This window comes from Chiloscyllium plagiosum, unplaced genomic scaffold (genome assembly GCF_037043375.1).
Source record: "Chiloscyllium plagiosum isolate Xiang-an unplaced genomic scaffold, Cpla_swu_hap1 HiC_scaffold_31, whole genome shotgun sequence".
NCBI lineage: Eukaryota > Metazoa > Chordata > Chondrichthyes > Orectolobiformes > Hemiscylliidae > Chiloscyllium > Chiloscyllium plagiosum.
In genome coordinates this window covers 35,113,833-35,135,103 of record NW_028270169.1, presented here as the reverse complement: position 1 = coordinate 35,135,103, position 21,271 = coordinate 35,113,833, and the positions used below count along the sequence as shown (strand labels likewise).

General features: G+C 40.8%; 1 protein-coding gene and 1 long non-coding RNA gene across 10 annotated transcripts in view; both read right to left on the bottom strand.

The window, feature by feature from the left end:
• auts2a (activator of transcription and developmental regulator AUTS2 a) overlaps positions 1 to 21,271 on the bottom strand; it is a 1,204,773-nt gene that overhangs the window by 190,898 nt on the left and 992,604 nt on the right. The gene's annotated exons all lie outside the window — the stretch shown is intronic.
• LOC148141879 (uncharacterized) overlaps positions 1,459 to 21,271 on the bottom strand; it is a 36,974-nt gene continuing 17,161 nt past the window's right edge. Inside the window, exon 2 of the long non-coding RNA XR_015752359.1 lies at positions 1,459 to 2,636. This is a non-coding gene — a long non-coding RNA (uncharacterized LOC148141879). The remainder of the gene's footprint in view (positions 2,637 to 21,271) is intronic.

The following is a 21,271-nucleotide window of genomic DNA, read 5'->3' as shown; positions in this document are numbered from 1 at the left end:
GAAAATAACTTTAAAATGTATCGGTGATGATCTCATTGTGCCACATCACTGTGACTGAAAATTGACTACGATATGTCTTTCTTTGTGCTTATACATATTGTGCAATATTTCAATTAGGCAGGAACCACTGAAGAGGCCATGCTAACAGTTATTTTCTCCCCCTTCCATTTCCCATGCTAAAAATGCCTGTTAGTGGACTGGCTTCAAAAGATGAAACAAAATGAATTCAGACAGCTCTGTATGAATGAAAGGTTTGAAATTTGAAGTTATGACTTGGTTAAGACTCAAATTCTTAAAAACCCATTCAGCTCATGACTGATAATCACCATATTTACAATATCTCAGTAACACATGTTCATTCTGCAGGTGTCAAAGGTCTCAATGATATAATGGGGTTCACCTATAGTAGTGTAACTAAATAATTTAGGAATTTAAACTTCTGGAAATGCTACCAAACAAAGCCTTATTTAATCATAAACTGAGTATAAAACAGGTCTGTAATTTGTAGGTGGCTTTTGTTATTGTATTAGCACAGAAAATGTGAGATTTCTGCTGTTCAAATATCTTTACTCAAAGAGAGCCCCATATGGGCTCCCAGGGCAATCTGATATAACAATACACTTTTGACAGTGAATGGAATGTATCCAGATCAAGGTGCGTTATTTTAGTGATGTCACTGACAGCATGATTTTTGATTCAGATAAATCCATCTTTGAGAAAAGAAATCAAGTGACGATGTTTGTAAACAAATTTAAATAGTTGCATGGAGAACATGTTGAATAAAAGACAGTTGCAAGACTTTACAATTGCTTTTGAAAAACAATTGTGCAATCATCATAACGTGTGTTTGTATATGAACTTGAAAATAAACCATTTTCCAAAGTTGAAAAAGGTAGTGCAAGAAAAAAAATTGAAATAACACTTAATACAGCATTGTGGAAGCAGAGATTTTTACATTTAATCCCACTCAAATCAAAACATTAGATCTTACATTTCTTTGGTCGTGGTTAGGTTTGCTGCCAACGGCATTACTTGCACTGACTCCACCAGACACTGACTCCACTACAAACACTGACTCCACTACAGACACTGCATTCCACCTGGATCAAGCTGCAAGCCTCCTTTGCTCCTGCTTTGCCCTTCTCCCAACGTCAAGGTCAAATAGTGGATACATTCATCACAAACTGACCAAACTGTTGGGCTATTCTTGACCATTTAGTTCAAATCAATGCTGAGCCCACATAGAAGATTAAGAGGCAATAAGTTAGAGAAACATATTCTATAGACAGAACTACAAGTCTATGATTCGCTTTCCCACCACCACCCATAGCGATTCCAGTACCACCAACTGTCTCCAGCTTCCACTCATTTCACTGTTTCTATATTTACAGAGCATAAATAATTTAAGCAGTGACTTTAATATGCCTTTTAAATTCACTTCCACACATGTGTTTTATAAATATTTTACATTGTACAATTTAGAAGACAAATGTTGGCAATATGTTAGGCAGCCTGTCTTTCAATGTTGAGCAGTGCTGAGATGCAGTCACTTTTAAGATCTTAACACCTCCTCATTGTTCGTAGCTCAAAGGTCGGCAATTTCATTCTGAAAAGATACCCGCAGTAAATGTCAACTGGTTGTGTGTCTAATCCTAGCCATCATCCTTCAGTGCAGAAGATATTTGCTTTGGGAAATTAAGAATTTTAAAAGCAATTTACGGAATCAGAGGTCTCCTCAGGAGATGGTTTCATCAGTTGATAATTCCCAGCTTAGATTGCTGCTCGTTTCTTGCTGGTTTTTTTCAGAACGCTTCATTATTATTTATTATACCTTCCTTCAATCTGATAAATTTACCTGTTGCAATTAGGAGCCACCTTGTAGCACACAAGAGCAATTCAGACCAATTAATTTGAGGCTGCCTTAATTCGCAGTCCACAGCTACACTACTGAACTGATTGAGCAATCAAAGATGCCATCTCATTTCAAACCAATCTGTCTTCAAACTATCCCAAGAGTGAATTTGAAACAGTTATCTGACATGCACACTGACTAACTCTCTAATTCTAATTAGTACCAGTTTAAAATACAAAATATTCATTAATAATCATTTCCCCTTCTGAATTTACCATCAATATACTTTTTTGAGAATCTATGGACAAATTTGCATCAATCTTCTTTCTCCTAATTTTCAATTTCTGTGCCTTCCAGCAAATTGTAAACACAAATTAAATTTCAGATTTTTCTTTCAATTCATACTCTAACACAACCTTGCCATGCAAAGGCTAATTTCAGCTGTTCAGAACAACTTAACATCTAAGTGGGTCAGCACCATGTTGTAGAATGTGGAGAGCTGGACAATGCACGGGTGATGTCCTGGTCACCCAGCACTTCCAGACCTACCGTGGCCAACATAGGTAATGACAAAAGAGAGAAAGTTATGATGCGCAATTCTCCTTCATTGTGTTAAATTCATGCACAATTCATGTTCATCCTCTTTCTGTCATGTGTCAAGAACTGTATCTCTGTCTGAAATCCTCTGCTGTTGAGTAATTGACATATCATCATGTGTGGATTCACTGAGAACTGTAGCCATGAATCTGGTCACAGGTGGTTGAAGCCATAGGGTTGTTTTGCACTGGAATCAGAGAATCATAGAATCATTACAGTGCAGAAAGGGGCCATTCAGGTCATTGTGTCTGTACTGACCCTCCAAAGAGCATCCTACCCAGATCCAGCCCACTACCTTATCCCCATAATCCCACATTTCCCATAGCTAATCCATCCAGCTTCCACATCCCTGAACATTATGAGGCAATTCAGCATGGCTAATCCACCCAAACTGCACATCTCTGGACATTGGGAGGAAACCCAGAGCACCCAGTAGAAACTCTCAGCGACATGGGGAGAATGTCCACACAGACCTTCTCCCTTAGACTAATTTGCCTAAGACTGGAATTGAACCCAGGTCCCCGGTGCTGTGAGACAGCAGTGCTTACCACTTTGCCACTGTGCCACCCATAGTCATTCATGGCTGCCCATTCACCACTGGAGAGAAGCAGAAGTGAAACTCAGCCCTTTTCAGGATCACACTGCTCACTTTCCTAAAATAAGGAAGGAACTAATTGAGTGCACACCATCTGTAAATCACCAGGTGTGAGAAGGGGCTTATTGGAATAACATGGGTGGCAGTTGTCATGGTAATGGACTCCTCTTGTTGAAGTTGAGGACTGAGCATGAGCTTCAACAGTTAAGATGCGAAGGGGCAGAAAGCAGATCTGAACCCAACTCATGTGGGAAAAATACACTTCTGGAGATGACCAGATTTTATGGGGAAAGAGGGTAGTGAGAAGCTGCAAAAGTGAACAGAGGGCAATTGTTGCACATTGGAGGGTAGGAAAGGGCTTCAAAGCAGGAGAGGAGATGGAAAGTTAAAAAAAAGCTGCACATCAGGCAGAAGAGCTGGAAAGGGCAATAGAGGGTCTGGAAAGGGGAAAGGATCTGCAAAATGTTGCCAATGGTGGAAAGGGTCTGAAAGTTAGAAAAGGGCCTGCAAAGAGGAGCAAACAAATCCAAACTTTTCAACAAAGGAATACTCACCCATCTGGGAAAAGAAAGACAGGAAAATGAATTCTTGCACATAAATGTGGACTCTTTGGATTAAAGCTACAGGGCTTTGTTCAGGAGCTACCCGGTAGGGGAAAACATAACAAGAGTGTAATGAACAGTGTATCAACAGTATAATTTAACCATTTTATTTCCTAAAGATTTGTATGTACCATATCGCAAGCTGTCATACATACTATGAATTACTTAAGAAGCAGTGATCGTTTTAAAGACAAACATTCAAACGGTTAGCTGTGACCTCACCAGTTCACAGAAAGCATATTGAGGGTGATGGCATTTTGTGTGTAAAAGTGTATTTTTTAAGCATTTGTTGCTAACTTATGCTTGTCGTTTTGTGCCAGTTTGAATGCTGTGATGTTGATGAAACTGATGCTTTTCTTGTATACATAAACAGCAAAGAGAAAGATTCAACCATTTTCCCATCAAGATGTTTTACAATCATTCAATCCCAGTGAAGTTTCAGTCCTCTCTTAACTAGAATTTCAAATTATTATTTCTTGTCATTCTCCTTGGATTGCTGAAAAGTTCAAACTATTTCTTTGCTCTGATGGCCTGGATATAGCTTTCCAATTCTGACAGCCTGGATATTTCAATCAGCTTTTATAGCTTGAACATATTTCTTCAAACTAAAAACAAAAAACTGTTCTACGGCTGGGATGATTCCTCTGAACTCAACCTACTAGCGACCCTTGGCCATCTGATTCTACATCAAAAAACTCAACTTCGTAAACATTTAGCAATTAACTCCATAGATAGGTGATCAAATAATTTAACTTCAGTCACAGTTCAGTCTCACCAGCACAAATGACAAATCAGAATACAGAGAGGAGGTGCAGCAGCTAATGGACTGGCGCAGAACCAACAACCTTTTTCTGAACATAGGCAAGACAAAAAAGATGGTTGTTAACTTTCAGGAGGGCATGGAGCAACTACTCTCTGCTGGACATCGATGGCTCCCCCACGGAGATCATAAAGAGCACCAAATTTCTTGGTGTACACCTAGCAGAAAATCTCACTGGTCCCTCAACACAAACCCCATAGCCAAGAAAACCCAGAAGTGTCTCTACTTTCTGCGCAGGCTGAGGAAAGTCCATCTCCCAACCCCCCATCCTCACCACATTCTACAGAGGGTTCATTGAGAGTACCCTGAGCTGCTGCATCACTGCCTGGTTCAGGAATTGCACCGTCTTGGATAGTAACACACTACAATGGATAGTGAGGACAGATAAGAGGATCACCGGGGTCTCTCTTCCCTTCATTCCGGACACTTACTCCACACACTGCATTCAAAAGCCTAAGAGCATTGTGGAAGACCCCACACATCCCTCACTCAAGCTCTTCTCCCTCCTGCCATCTGGCAGAAGTTACCTGAGCATTTGGTCTCTCACAGCCAGACTGTGCAACAGTTTCTTCCCCAAGCCATCAGGCTGCTTAACACAGTATGATCAGACTGTTTCCCATCTGAAATTCATTGCACGACTTCAAATTGCTTCTAGAAAAATGTCTATTATTTATCATTCTTTATTACACTGCAACTTGCATGTTTTGTACTTCTCATACACTTTATGCTATATCTGATTGTGTAGCTTGTGCTGTCCATGTAGCACCCTCAGTCCTGGACGAACGCTGTCTCGATTTTACTGTATCAGTTGTACTTGATAGAAATGACAAATAAAAAGCTACTCTACTCTACTCCAGGGAAGTTGGTAATAGTTCACTGCTCAAAATTACTTTCTGACCTTTTTGAAAGAAACAAATCATTTCCACAGAACTGAAAACTATTTTATCTCCACTTACTAATCCAAGTTCCTAAATCAGGACAAATGCTGCGAGCCTATATTACACACTGCAATCTGAAAGAGTTCAGCGAGCTTTTTGGGGAGGCATTAACCTCGGTTAATGTAGATCTCAGCTGTACAGCATGAGCTCCTTTGAGCTTTGCCTCTAGACAGCAGTCTGATTGCGTTCATCATTTTCATCAGCATGAGAGAGTTATCACGAGAGCAGTTGTCTGCAGCCTGTGGCAGCCTGTTGACTGCTACATCATTGACAGATAAAAGCTGATGCACCTAGCTGTATAGAATTTGAACTTTTTTCTGCGAGCAGTGCTAGCCTTTAGCACCAAGAATTGGTGATGATCTACCAGCAAGCTTGAGGTTGGTAGACACCATTTTAGAACACTGTACAATTTCTTCTAGTCTTTGTGGTTTGCATGTGGCTAAAATTTGTCTTCATTCTGACTTAGTTCTGCACTTATCTGGGCTTGCACTAAACAGATCTGTGGCTGCTTTGCGAGCAATGAGCTGGAATAGTGATGACTTGTCATGGAGGTAAACTCTGTGGGGATCATGTTTCTCCTCCAGTCGTTTCTAGATTATCTCATTACTTTGATCAAGATGTTAGAGATAGGGCCCTGAGATAACTGTGACCATATGGGTGATATGGTGGCGCAGTGGTTAGCACTGCTGCCTCACAGCGCCAGAGACCCAGGTTCAATTGCTGCCTCAGGCAACTGTCTGTGTGGAGTTTGCATATTCTCCCCGTGTCTGCGTGGGTTTCCTCTGGGTGCTCCGGTTTCCTTCCACAGTCCAAAAATGTGCAGTTTTGGTGAATTGGCCATTCTAAATTGCCTGTAGTGTTAGGTGAAGGGGTAGATGTAGGGGAATGGGTCTGGCTGGGTTGCTCTTCGGAGGGTCGGTGTGGACTTGTTGGGCCGAAGGGCTTGCTTCCACACTGCATGTAATCTAATGAGGGATAGAGTTGTGGATTACACTGCATTTGAAAATTACAAATGAGTTGAGCTGGTCACATAGCCAGGGACCACTAACAACAACCCAGAGATCAAGGGGGTAAAGCAACAGTTGGGTCAGAGACAGAGCACGGGAGTTCAGTCAGGGGTGGAGACAGGGGCCAGGCTAACAGCAGTACCATCAGGTGTGACTTTTGTCTCTGATCCATTGTCATTTAGTGCACCCTCCCCCTACTGCAAAATCCACTTAACCAACACTTAACGGATTGCCTAGTGGTTCAGTTGAAGTCTGGAATTCATCAAACTCGGAATTTTGGCCATAAATTCAGCTTGTACCAGTGAGTGGTATGATGGCTTGGCACACCAATATACAGGAACATCCCATTGCTCAGTTTTTTATTTTAGAAAGTTAATGATGAAGGAGCAGAAATAAATATTCTCCAGCTTGGGAGCAATGAAGAGCAACTTTGGCAAGCGGCTATGTGCAGATTATTTGGTCAGTCTCCCAGGCAAATTACTTAAAACAACCAACAAATAAATGTAGAAATAAACATCTCAAGAGGAATTAAGATTTGGACATGATGTTGCACACATCCTTTAACTCATGAGGTTTGGCTCCAGATTCTCAGTGGAAAGCTACAATTCTAGGCCAGCAGGAGGCTGGAAGAACACAGGAATTTGCTAAGACCATGTAGCCACTCTTCAACTCCTGCTTCTTGAAGTGTGGCTCCGGGTTGTAACTGCAGAATCAGAGTAATCTCTGCAATGGACCTGGGTGAGAGATTCCACCCGCTGATCAATAAGCTCATCAATGCTCGACAGTGCCACTTGAGGGGCTATGACTGCTGGAGGTAATGCACCCACCCACAAACAGGGTTGCTGAGGGGGCCCAGATCACAGGGAATAGATAAGAGGACTAGGATCATTGAGTGAGGTTACTGGCAATGGGAGGACAGCAGCAAAGGCAGGGGTTTCGATTCAGTGATGCCCCTCACCTTCCAATGCTGTATTTGTGGTGATGAAAGGAGGCCCTTAAGAAGGTATTAGTTGCCCTGTTCAATTGGCAGAAGGCCTTCTCAGTGCTTTCCAATCACAGACTTAATCGTGGAAATAATAAAAGGCAGTGTGATCCTCAAAAGCCCAATTAAATGCACCCCACTCATAAATTCACTGAGAGGGAGCTCTAAGATTGCTCCTCACATTGGGACATGTTATACATCACAATCTTATTCACTTAGAACAGAATTGACCAAATTTATCTTCCCATCAAGGCCAGGAGATTCACCTTACAAATATCCAACTTCATCACTGTCATACTGATTCTCATTTGCTACATGGAAAGTAGTCAATTTATATATACCGCCCAATTTCGCACAATTTTTTTTTTCTCTGTATTTTGTAGTTTACTGTTGAATTGCCTGTTCTGTCACCAGAATTTCCACAGCTTTTGCCATCCTGATACAGTGAACAATTCATTGCAATACAATACAAATAAGCAAAACAAATTCTTTTCTGAGAACAAGTTCATTTCGCTGAGGTTCTGCACTTCTATCTTAGCCTCAGCAAACCTTTCAATGTGAAGCATGGGTAGTTATGTCAAGACATAAAGCTGAATTTTCCCAGCCACTGAATGATGTGGATACTGGGGACAAAGTTTGGGAGAATTTTGTGAAACCAGCAATGAGATTTCAAGTACAAAATGTCCCATTTTTGAACCAAGTCTTGAACAGTGAGATGGGATTTTCATTGGTGAGTGGCAAAAGGCCTATTCATACACATTAGTCTCGACATGAAGGTCAGAGCTGTAACCTGAAGAAGGGCTCATGCGTCGATTCTCCTGCTCCTTGGATGCTGCCTGACCTGCTGCGCTTTTCCAGCAACACATTTTCAGAGCCATAACCTGCCAACACCAGCTCATCGCCTGCTTCCCAGGCCTCCACGTTGGACAGTTGTCACTAACAACTCAGGGCAGCCTTCTGACATAGTGGCAGCACACCATTCACCAGAAGTTGGTTGGCAAAGCGGGTGCCCATTTCCCTCAGCCCGATAATTCTGGGGAAATTGACAACATCTGTGAAGGGCAGCTACAGTCTGCCTGTGCTTGACTTCAAAGTTGGTACTAGGGTCAGGAATGCTTGGAGGTCCCAGCAGTGGCCAGTTCTTCTGCCTGTAGCGAGTGGGAGAATATGACAAGTGGGGTGACATAGGAACATGGTGCAAAGGTAATGGGGCAGGGAAGTTAATCCGAGAGAACTCACTGGGACTCACTAAGAAACCCTTCATGAAACTTGCAAAAACTGGCACTTCACTGAATTCTGGCCAAACACAGCTCAGACCTTGAGATTGTACATGGTAATAATCTGCAACCCAGGCCTCAAACACCGCAGCAACACAATGAAAAGGAATCTCCACCTTCTGTAATGATTCAGTGAATTCTACCTGAGCTGCACTGATGTAAATTAGCAAATTCAAGGAGAAACCTTTCACAAATGACTCGAGTGTTGGCATATTTGTCTTTTTTCAGTCTCATACATGGAAAAAAAATTATGCTTAAGGGATGGAGCACTTACTTAGGAAAGCATGCATAACACGGAGTGATCCTTCAGAGCACTAGCTTATCCTCAAACTATGCTTAAGGTGAAGCATACTATCAGCAATCATGAACATATATATCAACTTTTGCTCTTTTAGCATCTTGTCACTGAGATTAAACGATTCAACTTGTGGAGCCATTTGCAGTTTATTGAATTCAGCAGTGTTGAAAAATTCCCTGCTCCAAGTGGTTTGTAAAAACAATTTCTTTAACTTGCAAGAAAAACTCAGCAGGTTGCGCAACTTCTGCGGAGAAAAAGCAGCGCTAACGTTTTGGGTTCAATGACCCTACTTCAGAAAGTTTGTTTCTGATTTCTAGCATCCACATGTCTTTTTTAAAATTTCCTTAACTTGTTTAACTTAGAGACTGGACTCTTTCACTATCATAAAGTCACAACTTTAAACTGATTACATTTACCCTTTTCACTGAGTTATAATTGGCATACAATACAATGGAAGAGTAAATCCACATGGCAAGAGCTATTCCTTTCAGTTTAGAAATAAAACATGACCATCCCTTGTCAACAATTTCTTGACTGCAAACAAAAGAGTTCCATTGTGAACAAAACAGATGGACAGAGTGTATCATAGAAGGCAATGCAAAGAAAACTGGAGCAAAGCATTCTTTAAAAATGAACAGAGGACATTTATGAGTAAAGGAATGTTTATCTTCTTCAGGCATTTCAAAGAAATGACTGACAAGAATGTTGCCTGGGTTGGAGGATTTGAGCTATAGGGAGAGGCTGAACAGGCTGGGGCTGTTTTCCCTGAAGCGTCAGAGGCTGAAGGGTGACCTTCTAGAGGTTTATAAAATTATGAGGGGCATGGATAGGGTAAATAGGCAAAGTCTTTTCCCTGGGTCAGGGAGTCCAGAACTAGAGGGCATAGGTTTAGGGTGAGTGGGGAAAGATATAAAAGGGACCTCTAAGGGGCAACTTTTTCACGCAGAGGGTGTTACATGTATGGAATGAGCTGCCAGAGGAAGTGGTGGAGGCTGGTACAATTACAACATTTAAGAGGCATTTGTATGGGTATATGAATAGGAAGGGTTTGGAGGGATATGGGCCTGGTGCTGGCAGGTGGGACTAGATTGGGTTGGGATAGCTGGTCGGCATGCACCGGTTGGACTGAAGGGTCTGTTTCCATACTGTACATCTCTTTGACTCTAAATATACAATTGAGAGGATCAGGTTTAGTTGTAAATTATATCATCTTTGTAATTTTAAAGTCATGCCAAATTAAAGGCAATTAATTCAGTGATGTTACTTAATATGGAGCTGCGTCAGACAGAATGTATTTGGACCATAAAATTCAATTTGAGGTGCATTCAGAAAAATACATGTAAGCATCTCGCTTCCAATATCTAAAAAAGCCTGCTGACTTCAGAAGATTGTGGGGTGCACTGGAAATTTTGAATTTTCAAATGCAACTTACAACGGAAGACCAGTAAACAAGAAAATGGAAATTTAAAATAAAAAAAGAGAGAGGAGTTAAGGCAATCATGTTATTCCTATCACTTCTGGCTGATAGCAGGTATCAGTCACACTCAGACAAGATTGCTATCAGTGGGTTAATGCCTTTATGCCGAAAGGCAGGACTTTGAAAGCCCCATACAACGTGTTATCAGGATATCTGACAGATAGATAGGTCCTTACTCCTCTTTCGCTCAGCACCACTTCCTGAGTAATGAAATGGCAAATGCTAAAGAGACACCAGATTCCATGGAAGGGTTCACATGTAAAATGTTTGTTCTCACATCAACTTGAAATCAATTCAGTTATGTTAAGATTGCAATGTTCTGTAAACAGCAGGATCTTATTTTCAACCCGTGGCTTCAGAAAAAGTATGCTTTCAAGGGGAGAGGTGGAATTTGAACTTTCCTAAACAATTCAAAAATCATTCGATATTTATCTAGACAATTCATATTTAATGATTGCAGACAAAATGCCTGGACATTGTCTGGGACTTGTTTCCTGAAGTTGAGAATTTTCATGATCTGGTCAAGATTCCTTACCAACAATTTTCCTGTATTTTCAAAATTTCAGCAAAATCTTTGTCTGTAGGGTTGTTTTATTTTTAATATAACATGTCAGTGTGTCTGCAAGTCTGATCATTGTTAGTTTTCATCTCACCTTACCACGATGACAGGAAAATCACCACTCCAATCACCACTCCGTTCCAGCCATCCCCTCACAAAAGAATGGAAATAAAAATGGCCAAGAGCTTTTCAGAACCCAAACCAGTATTTATCCCTTAATCAACACCTCAAACCAGATCATTACCAGATTATTGCGTTACAGTTTGAGAGATTGTGCGGTGTGCAAATTGACTACAGTGCTTTCTACACTGCAATAAGAACTATGTTTTAAACAAAAACATAATTGGCTGCAAAGCACTTTGGACTGACTTGAAATCATGAAAGTGCTGTCAAAATGCAAGTCTTTCTTTGCTTTATCTTTATGGCCTTTCTTAAACCAAAAAGGTACCTATTAGAATTGGGTGAACTATTTGCATCTTCAACAGCATTTCTGTTAAAATGATTCATACACAAGCATTATGTCAACTGGAATTTGTTATCTTGTGTCCATTAGTACAATGAATTGACAACCCACTAGCTTCTTTTTGGGTCATCTCAACTTTAACTTTCATGGTGAAGGACATATTTGGTGATGTCAAGGTGATAATAATGCCAGTCTGATGAAAAGATAAAACATTTTGAATAAACATAAACAAAAGCAACAACTTGGATTTAGATAATGCCTTTAATGTAAAAAATATCGAAAGGTACTTTTCAGGAGTTAGCTCAGACAAAACTTAACAGCAAGCCATAGGAAGATGTTAGGACATTGTAGTAGAGAGGTTTAGGCTAAGAGTTAAGGTCCAAGGTAAATGAGAAGATGGCTTCCAAAGATGGAGCAATGAAGATTATAGATGCATGTTCGGCCAGGAGTGCAGGTTCCCCAAAGCAGTAAAGGGTGGGCGAGAGGTAGAGTGTGGGGTAGAGAGAGTGGTAAGATCAAAAAGGACTTGAATACAAAAATGAGAATTTTGAAAACAATGTGTTTCTGGAACAGAAGATTTTTATGAGACTTAAGTGCACAGAAGGAATCAAGTGTTCTCTCCATTGGGTTTGTAATTCCTTGCATAAGGGAAGAATAAAAAACACAAATTTCCATAGTGATCAGTTTGTTGGTAATCTCTTTACAGGGAAAACTATATCCTTTATCCCACAGAATTTGTTTCATCCGTTGAAGATGCTTGGTGACAATCTAGGAAAATAAAGGAATTTACCTAAGGATTGGATTTGAGGATAGAAAATGAATCAGAATTCATTTATTTGCTGAATACTTCTTCCAACCACACACCAAAGACAAAATAAGATTCTGATTAAATTATTATCAAAGGAGATTTGCGAAAGTAGACTGGTTTGCCACAACCTTTTGCATTCCAGCCTGCATCAGGTTCTGCTGCATTTCTCCATGGAGGCAGTCAATAACCAGCTAAAATTCCAAAGAAAATTTTCCCAAGGAAGTAATTAGTTTTCATTTAGTAGGATGACAAATTGATCCAGCGTGAATCACACCTAGCTATGAATCTAAACTAAACTGCCGTGTCTGCAGCTCCATTTGCCAAGCTGCAGGTGTAAAGATGTGTTTTCGCTATGGAAACACAATCCTATCCAAACACCATTCACTTTCCACATTTACCACTGCCCACCGCGCTGCCCCCCCACCACAACTCCTCTTACCCCCAACACCCACCACCGCAACCAAAGCCCACCCCCTCAGCATTGGGTGTGAAACTGAGCTGGAGAGAGAGAAAAAAATGCACAGTTCTTCTCGAGTTCATTATCACCTCACTTAAAGCGTGAAGGTAGTGTGAAATGGGTTAGTTGCAAGAACGCTTCTGCTAGTGGCAAGCTGCACATCATTAGGAATCGAATGAACAATACTGGAGAACGGGTCAGAAATGATTTGACTGTCAAAGTTAGGAATCAGAAATAAAAACTGGAAAGGGACCAAATAACTGGAGAGAAGACAGTGCTGCTCTGAATAGCTGCACTCAGCAACCTGATCATTTGACACACAAAATAACCAGGACATTAATAACAATGACAGTCAATTAATGACACAAATAAGATTGTTCAAATTGAAATTGCATCCTCTGTGTATATTAGTTCAAATGAAGAATTTAAGCAAAAATGTGAAAAGATGTTCAATATTATAAATGATACACTAAGTGAGTGGACAGACAGTTTATTTTATGTTCTCTAAACTGGGGCTGGGAACTGAGAAAAAAGCTAAGGGGTTTGTGGGATTTTTAAACGGAGTGACAGCAGAGGGTGGCATGGTGGCTCAGTGGGTAGCACTGCTGCCTCACAGCATTAGGGTCCCAGGTTTGATTCCAGCCTCGGGTGACTGTGGAGTTTGCACATTCTTCCTGTGTCTGCGTGGGTTTCCTCTGGGTGCTCCGGTTTCCTCCCACAGTTCAAACATGTGCAGGTTAGGTGAATTGGCCATGCTGAAATGCCCATAATGTTCAGGGATGGGTGGATTAGGAGCATTAGTCAGGGGGAAATATAGGGTAGGGGAATGGGTCTGGGTGGGTTACTTTTCGGAGGGCTACTGTAGATTTGTTGGGCCAAATGACCTGTTTCCACACTGTAGGGAATCTATGAACAGGATGATCTAGAATACAAAAAGGATGATGAAAGCAGACTCAACAGCAATGTTTATAAAGAAGTTAGATAAATGTGTGAGTGCTGATCACACCTCGCACATGCCCTGTGCAATGTAACCTGTATGGCTATGTCTAAGACTTTCTGATCTGCATGTCCTTGCTGACTATGATCTGCTTTTACTGCTCGTAAACAAAGACTTTCATTATACTTCGGTATACATGATAATAAATCAATCAATCAACTATTCAATTGTCATAGGATGTGGCATCACAAGGCCAGTATTATTTCCCATCTAGAGTGAACCATATGGCTGCCGGAGCAGGTAAGGTGGCAGACTGCCTTCCCTAAAATGTTTTAGTGAAGGAAATGGATTTTTTGCAACAATTGATATGGTCAATAAACTTGCTCTTTATTTAAGATTTTACCAAATGCAAATTTCAGGTCTGCCACGGGGCTTTGAACCCCATGTCCCCAGATTTACCTGGGGTCCTGGACTGTTGGCTCATTGACTCCCTATCTCAGAGTTGGCACAGCCATGAAGGGTCAAATGACCTCCACCTGTGATGCAACATTCTACAGTTTGTATGTTTTGTACAGGTCTTCCATAACCATATCGTTAAAGCTATGCATTCATTGGGAAGGAGCTTTTATGGGCCCTGGTAGGTTTATAGTTTAACTTTATGTATATTATTTGTGGCCATATAGTTGTGATCTGTCCTGTCTACCAAAAACATGCATCTTCAGACACAGTTAAGTGTTAAATCTCGTAACCTTTAAAAAGTACTTGGATGAGCACTTGAATATCAAAACAGTCAAGGCTTTGGGTCTAGTGTGGGAAAGAGGAACGAGTATATTGTTGGTGGTACAGGTCGTTTTGCTGTAATGTACATTTCATTAATGCAAATTTGCTGTAACACCATTGACAAATTGGAGAAAATGTCTCTAAAATGTGAACTTTTAAAGCGTGGATTGGTTATAATGTAATTCCAGTTCCATTAGTTTAAATAGTGCTGCTATTGTGCTATTTTCTCATAACACAAGATTGCATGAGAACGGAATTACCATATTATAGCAGAACCGACTGAGCAGGCTTGATGGGCCGAATGGCCTCTTCCGTACTGTGTGATTCATGATTCTAAGGCTTCTGAATACTGTTGCATATCACATCGAGTGCCCATGTGTGTAGAATAATTTTAAAGGCCGTAGATTGAAGGGAGAGCGACCTTCCAGTTAAATATACCTTGGTGCCGGGATGTGGCAGGGTTGGATCAGTCAAGGGCAGCTCCAGGCAAATGTCCAGCAACACGTCTCTGATCTGAACGAGGCCAGCCTCTCCTTGCTCCTTTTGTATCACCTTAACTTGATCTTTAACTGACCATCACAGGAACTCAGATCCCAGGTCTCTGGTTTGGATATCCCTTTGACATCTGGACACTACTGGTCCCCATCACCGTGGGCTTCATCTGCTACTCCACCTTGGTACCAATTGGTAACTACTGGTCCCCACCCCTGTCCTACAGCAGATCCTGGTCTCCAATTGTGTCGGGGTATCCCTCACATTGGGTCAACATCTTACGCTGCAGGAACCATGTGGCAGTTGGTCCACTCCACATAAAAAGAATCTGAGCACAGGCATCCATCACATCCTCCACCCCAAACTGTCCCTCTGTAAAACAACCATGGGAGCAGAAGCTAAAACACAACAAAGAAGCACATTTGCCGTGAATCCACTGCCTCATCACCCTCGCCTGAAAGCAAGACAGCATGCTGGGAGATCTCAAAGACACCAAAATTGTGATCATCTTCAAAAAAGGAGGCAAGTCTGATTGTGGAAATTACAGAGGGATTTCCCTTCTGTCCACCACACCAAAAAGTAACCATGAGAATCCTCCTCAACTGGCTCCTCCTAGTGGCTGAAGGGTAATAGGGTTACAGCTAGGTTTTGTTGGGTTAACCTAAGTCTGATCCTCCTTCCTAAGTCTTGATGCAGCTTCTGCTTGTCAAGAGGCACAACAAACATGATTTCCAGTGCACGATAATCCCAGGAGACAGCACCCACCTCTGTATAAGACCTTCTTCGACCACACAAAGGTCTTCCAGCTCTGCCAACTGTGAAGGATTGTGGAATATTCTCTTCAAATTCGCTGCCTGCAGGAAATCATCACCATTCCCCACCAGTTGCATGATGACATGCAAGCCGTGATCCTTACCAGCTGATCCAGCACAGGATCCAATACGAGGGGCAAACTGGGGTCAAGCAGGACTGCACCATCACACCAACACTCTTCTCCATTTTCCACCCCATCTCCACTGAACCTTCCTGCTGGAGTGGAGCTCACCCTCAGGATGAGCGAGAAACTGTTCAACCTTCAGCGTCTCCAAGCCAGAGCCAAGACCACCTGAACTTCTACCATTACAGCTACAGTGTGCAGAAAAGCTGCATGTTTATACACTCAGAGGCCAACACATTCACCAAGGTGAGAGAGAGAATAGGCCTCAGACTAAACATCAGGAAAACAAACTTTCTCTATCAGGCCACTCCTGCTACACAACAATGAACCTCCGACAATCAAAATCCATGGAGAGCTTCTGGATAATATGGTTTATTTCCCATATCTCGGGAGCCTCGTCTCAGTTCAAGCAGACCTTGACAACGAAATGCAACAATGACTCCAATGCACCAGTGCAGCCTTTGGATGTCTGAGGAACAGAGTATTCAAAGTCTGACAGCTCAACCCAGCACCAAATTCCAGGTCTACAGAGCAGCTGTGGTGCCCAAACACTTGTATTCATCAGAAATGCAGAGTTATAAGGACTGGGTGGAGTGCTCTGCGGAGTGGCAGTGTGGACTTGATGGGCCGATTGGCCTGGTTCCACACTGTAGGGATTCTATGATGCTATGAAAATCAGAAACTGCTAGGAAAAACTCAGCAGGCCTAGCAGCATCTGGGGCAGAGAGTTAACACTTCAAATCTAAAGACTCACCTTCAGAACTAATTTGCTAATTGTATATCTCTCACCACAGACGCTGCCAGACTGGCTGAGGTTCTTCAGCGTTTTCTGTTTTGTCCTCTGAAACTGGCTTAGCTATTTTCCCATTGTAGCCCCACAGGCACCTTTTCAATCCATGGGTTCTGCCATTATTGGCAAACAGACTTGCAACCTGCCTGATTATTTCCAGCAGTCTCGAGGATTTCCAAAGTACTCTCTGTCTTTGCAGATCCAACATGTTTGCATTCGAATAAAACAAACAAAAACTATCCTCATGTTAGCTCACAATACAAAGAACATAATGATTTATTGCAAGACCAAGACTGGAACTGTGCCAAAAAGACAAAGCATCAGCAACTGAGCCCAATTCATTGAGCTGCTTTCAGTTTCAATTTTGGCAGATTTCTATGTTCTTTAACATGATAAGCAAATGATCAGCAACTCGGTTGTTAGGGAAGAGCCAGACTTACCTGGATCATTGACTGTGACACAGCAAATGACTGTAGAATTTGAATATCAGCAATCTAAATTAAGAATGGATGGATGTGAATCATTTGACTGAACGGAGTTAACATTTGGAACTAAGCCTTATCACTCAATTCTGCTGCAGAGATCTCAAGTGCAGCATAGTATACAAGTCATTTTACACATTTATTACATCAGAAGAAGAATGTCGTAATTTGGAAATGGAAATCATCATGTATTTGTGCAGATGTCCCAACCTTTCGAGAACATCAGTAGCGAGCAAGTCAAATATTAAATTAACACTTTAACACTTGACTATGGAGGATCTCAAGCTACACAAACTTATTACTTAATTACTGTTCTGACATAGGATCTCTGGACTTGAAACATTGTCTCTGTTTTTCTCTTTACAGGTGATGGTCAACCTGCTCAGTTGCTTCAGTGTTTTCTTTTGGGTTTTTTGATTTCCAGCATCCAGAGTTCTTTGTTTTATCATTACTTTGGCTTTCATTAACTTTAGCTTGATATTATCAGATGTTATATGCAGTAAGTTGTATGTAGATCCATCCAGTGTTACACACAATGCTTTCTAATGACTGACCACACTATAGTCAGAGCTAAAAGGCAAACCAAACCTTGGAAGGAAACATTTCAGTGCGTATAATTCTTCTCAAAAGACAACATATTTGCTCATCAGAGAATCAATTTTCTAATTTTGGTTCTCTCCTTGGACATTGAGATCAATTTTGATATTCTCTGTTGAGAACAATCTGTTTGTAGCCTTTGGTATGGTTGACCATGTTATCCTCTAAATGCATCTCTTCTCCATCACTGTCTTAAATCGCTACCACAAACCTCATTCCCTAAGAATTGTCTCTATCCTTACCTCTAGCAACTGTCTGAAGGTGTAACACTCAGTTTGCAAACATGGTGCCACATTTGTCACTGAGATGAGTTCTACAATCCCACCCAATCATTGAGACCACCAACATCCACTTTTTCAACATCACCCAACTTTGCCCTGACTCAGCTCACCTGCTGCTGAAACCATGATTCATGCCTAGTTCCTCTCTCGAGTGGACTATTCCAAATGGCTCTTGGCCAGATTCCAAGCTCACACCTTTCATAAAGTTGAGCGCATCCAAACCTTGCCCACCTGAGTGCTAGGTTCAGCTACCAATATAATGTGTGCTGAGAAAAACATTGCCTCCCCACCTGATAATGCTTCTGTCCTTAAAATGTTCACCCTTCTTTTCAAATCACAGATTCCCTCCGTCCTATCACTGTAAACTCCTCCAACACTACAATTTTTTTCATTTCCTTGTGCACCTCCATTTTTGGCCTCTTGACCAGGCCCCATTTGATACATACCTCCATTGGTGCCTAAGCCCTAGACTCTGGGAATTCCCTTTTTCAAATTTTCTGGCTCACTATGTATCTTTCCTGCATTAAAATGCTTCTTAAAAACATTCCTCTTTTCCCAGGCTTTTGGTCATCTGTCCTAAGATCTTTCATGTCAATCAGCATCAATATTTTGTTTGACAATGCTCCTGAGAAGCACCTTGAGTTACTATGTTAAGCATACTATATAAATGCTGATCCAACCATTCCACTTAGCTGCAAATTAAGTCCAAACCATTTCCTGTCTGGAGAATTAACCTGTACAATACATTGAACAAAATTAATTGAACCTTTTTCAGTACTTTACTGTTATAAAGTTTGCAGAAGACTGACACAAGACAATCTTAGATTCAAATCTTGCGTTACTTTCAAGTTTACAGAAGTAGAACCGTTTGTTCATAATGGCCAAGATCCAGAAAATGTGTGGTAAAGAAAAGGACAAATGTTATTTTGTCCAACGTCAAAGTTGCATTGTTAACTGAAATTATCATTCAAGATAGCTCATTGCTTTGTGTCAAACAATAATATTCTGAGAAAGTGACTTCTTTTCTTTTAGTCTTTGATAGAACAAGAGTATTACTGACAAAGCCAGCATTTGTGCTGACGGCTAATTGCTGTTCAGAAGGTGGTGGTGAGCTGCTGGAGTTCACCTGGTGCAGGTGTGTCCAGAGTGTTGTGAGGGAGAGAGTTCCAGATTTTCAACTCAGTGATGGTGAAAAAATAGTGATAGTTCGAGGTTAGGATGCTATGCTGATTTGAGGGGAACTTACTGGTGATGAGGTCTTCATTGCCCTTGTCCTTTGATGTGGAAGAGGTTGCAGTTTGTAAGTTGAAATACTTTCGTAATTGACAGTCAGCAAAAAAAATGTATATTCTAAAATTAACATAGTTATTTAGAGCAGGGAAAGTATACCATCTACATAAACTGGCCCAAGAAGAATATCAACATTTTACATGAGCATACAATAATCGCTTGATGCCTAAATTCAGATCAGCTCACTGATAAAATGAAACCAATTTCCCACAAAATCCTGAAAGCCTTAAATCAGGTTTCAATAAATATTAAAATGTTGATTAGTCACAACTCAGCTTGACCTGAATTAATGCACAAACTGTAGAATTCAGAATCCATTTTAATTTGAAGGTGGTGTTCACACAGTCCTGTGTTGTCAGGAGAACACTGTTCTATTAATGACATTTTTGTTAACAATCAGATCCATTAAACTATCAACTGCAATTACCAGCATCTGAACCAGCAAGAGAAATCAATCAACAGTATCAACATTGGGTTTAAATGGATTAGCTGGCAACTTTCTTAAGTCTATGCTTCTTTCTAATCCTCCAGTTCTCCTTTGTTTCCACAGAACAGTTTATTCAGCTAGAATGTGAAGTAAACCATGCTTGCAGCTCACTTTGTCAATGCTGATAGCTAATAGGTCCTCTGTTAAAACCCAATGCTTAACAAACTGAGGTGCTCAATTCAAACCCACCAACATTTTTGCTAAAATCATGAGCGTGCAATTTAATACTGTGAAGCTTTGGACATTAGCAAGATTGTAAATGACTCAATCATTACTCGCCTGCATTGCCTTTTAAGTTGACCAAAGACATTTATTTGGATAATGATTAATTTAACTTAATTCAGATCTCTACTGATCTGAAATGTCTGCTATAGATAATTGGGGTGAACAAGGTTGTCCTACAACTTCATGGATGAGCTTGACTCGCCTCTTAAAAGTCAACCTCATATTTCTGTCCCTATCTCAACAATGACATGAAAAACCTGACAGACAATAACCTTTGCAGTATCAAGTCAACAGGATACAGTTACCAAGTATGCACTTAAATCAATCTTGAAATGCCCAGACTGCAGACACATACCAAACCTGTGAACCCAGAAGCTCAGTGGATGGATAAGGTTAAATTACATGGCTGGGCTGAGATATGACAGGTGGACTTCAATGCGGATAACAGAAGTAACAGAGTCTTTAACCCAAAATGATCCTAAATGAAGTGGCTGATGCCAAAAATGAAAAGTGATAAATTAATACCCCCGAAAGGAGCTGGTCACTGTGAAGCAGATATTGAGGCATGCATCTGTAGAGCATTGAATTACAAGTCAGAACAATTAATAATGAGACTGCACAAATCAAACCCTGGAATACTGTGTGCACGTTTGGGTGTCTGATCTCAATTAGAAAGGATTCAGAGAAGAATCCAAAAAGATGATTCCAGCCTGAGGTAATAAAATTCTGAACAAAGCCTATATTTATTTTTAATGATGAAGTGACAGTAAATGGGACTTATTGTGGACAAGGAATACAGCACCATAGGAATTACATAAATCCTGAGCAAGTTTACAGATTAGAGAAGAGAATTTTCTCCCAAAGGACATGTGGAGCAAACTGCAACAGAAGATTGTTGATTTGAGGATCAACTGATATCCTAAAATAGCAGCTGGATTAATTTCTATTAAGAAACAAGATTTAAGGTTATAAAGCTGTAACATTGCTTGATTTAGTTTCAGATGACATTACTGCAAAATGCTCATTTAGATTAATTTGAGTCCAGTTTCTACCTGGTGTACACACAAAGCTTACTCTGGCTAAAATTCTAAACGACAATTTCTGTAACTGCAATCAATGATGAACTGTCTCTTGTGACCTCACTACAGTATTTGAAATAGTTGACCATGTTATTCTTGTCTATCATCTATCCTCCATTGTGCAGCTGCATGGATTACCAACGCATTGTTTCACTCCTGTCA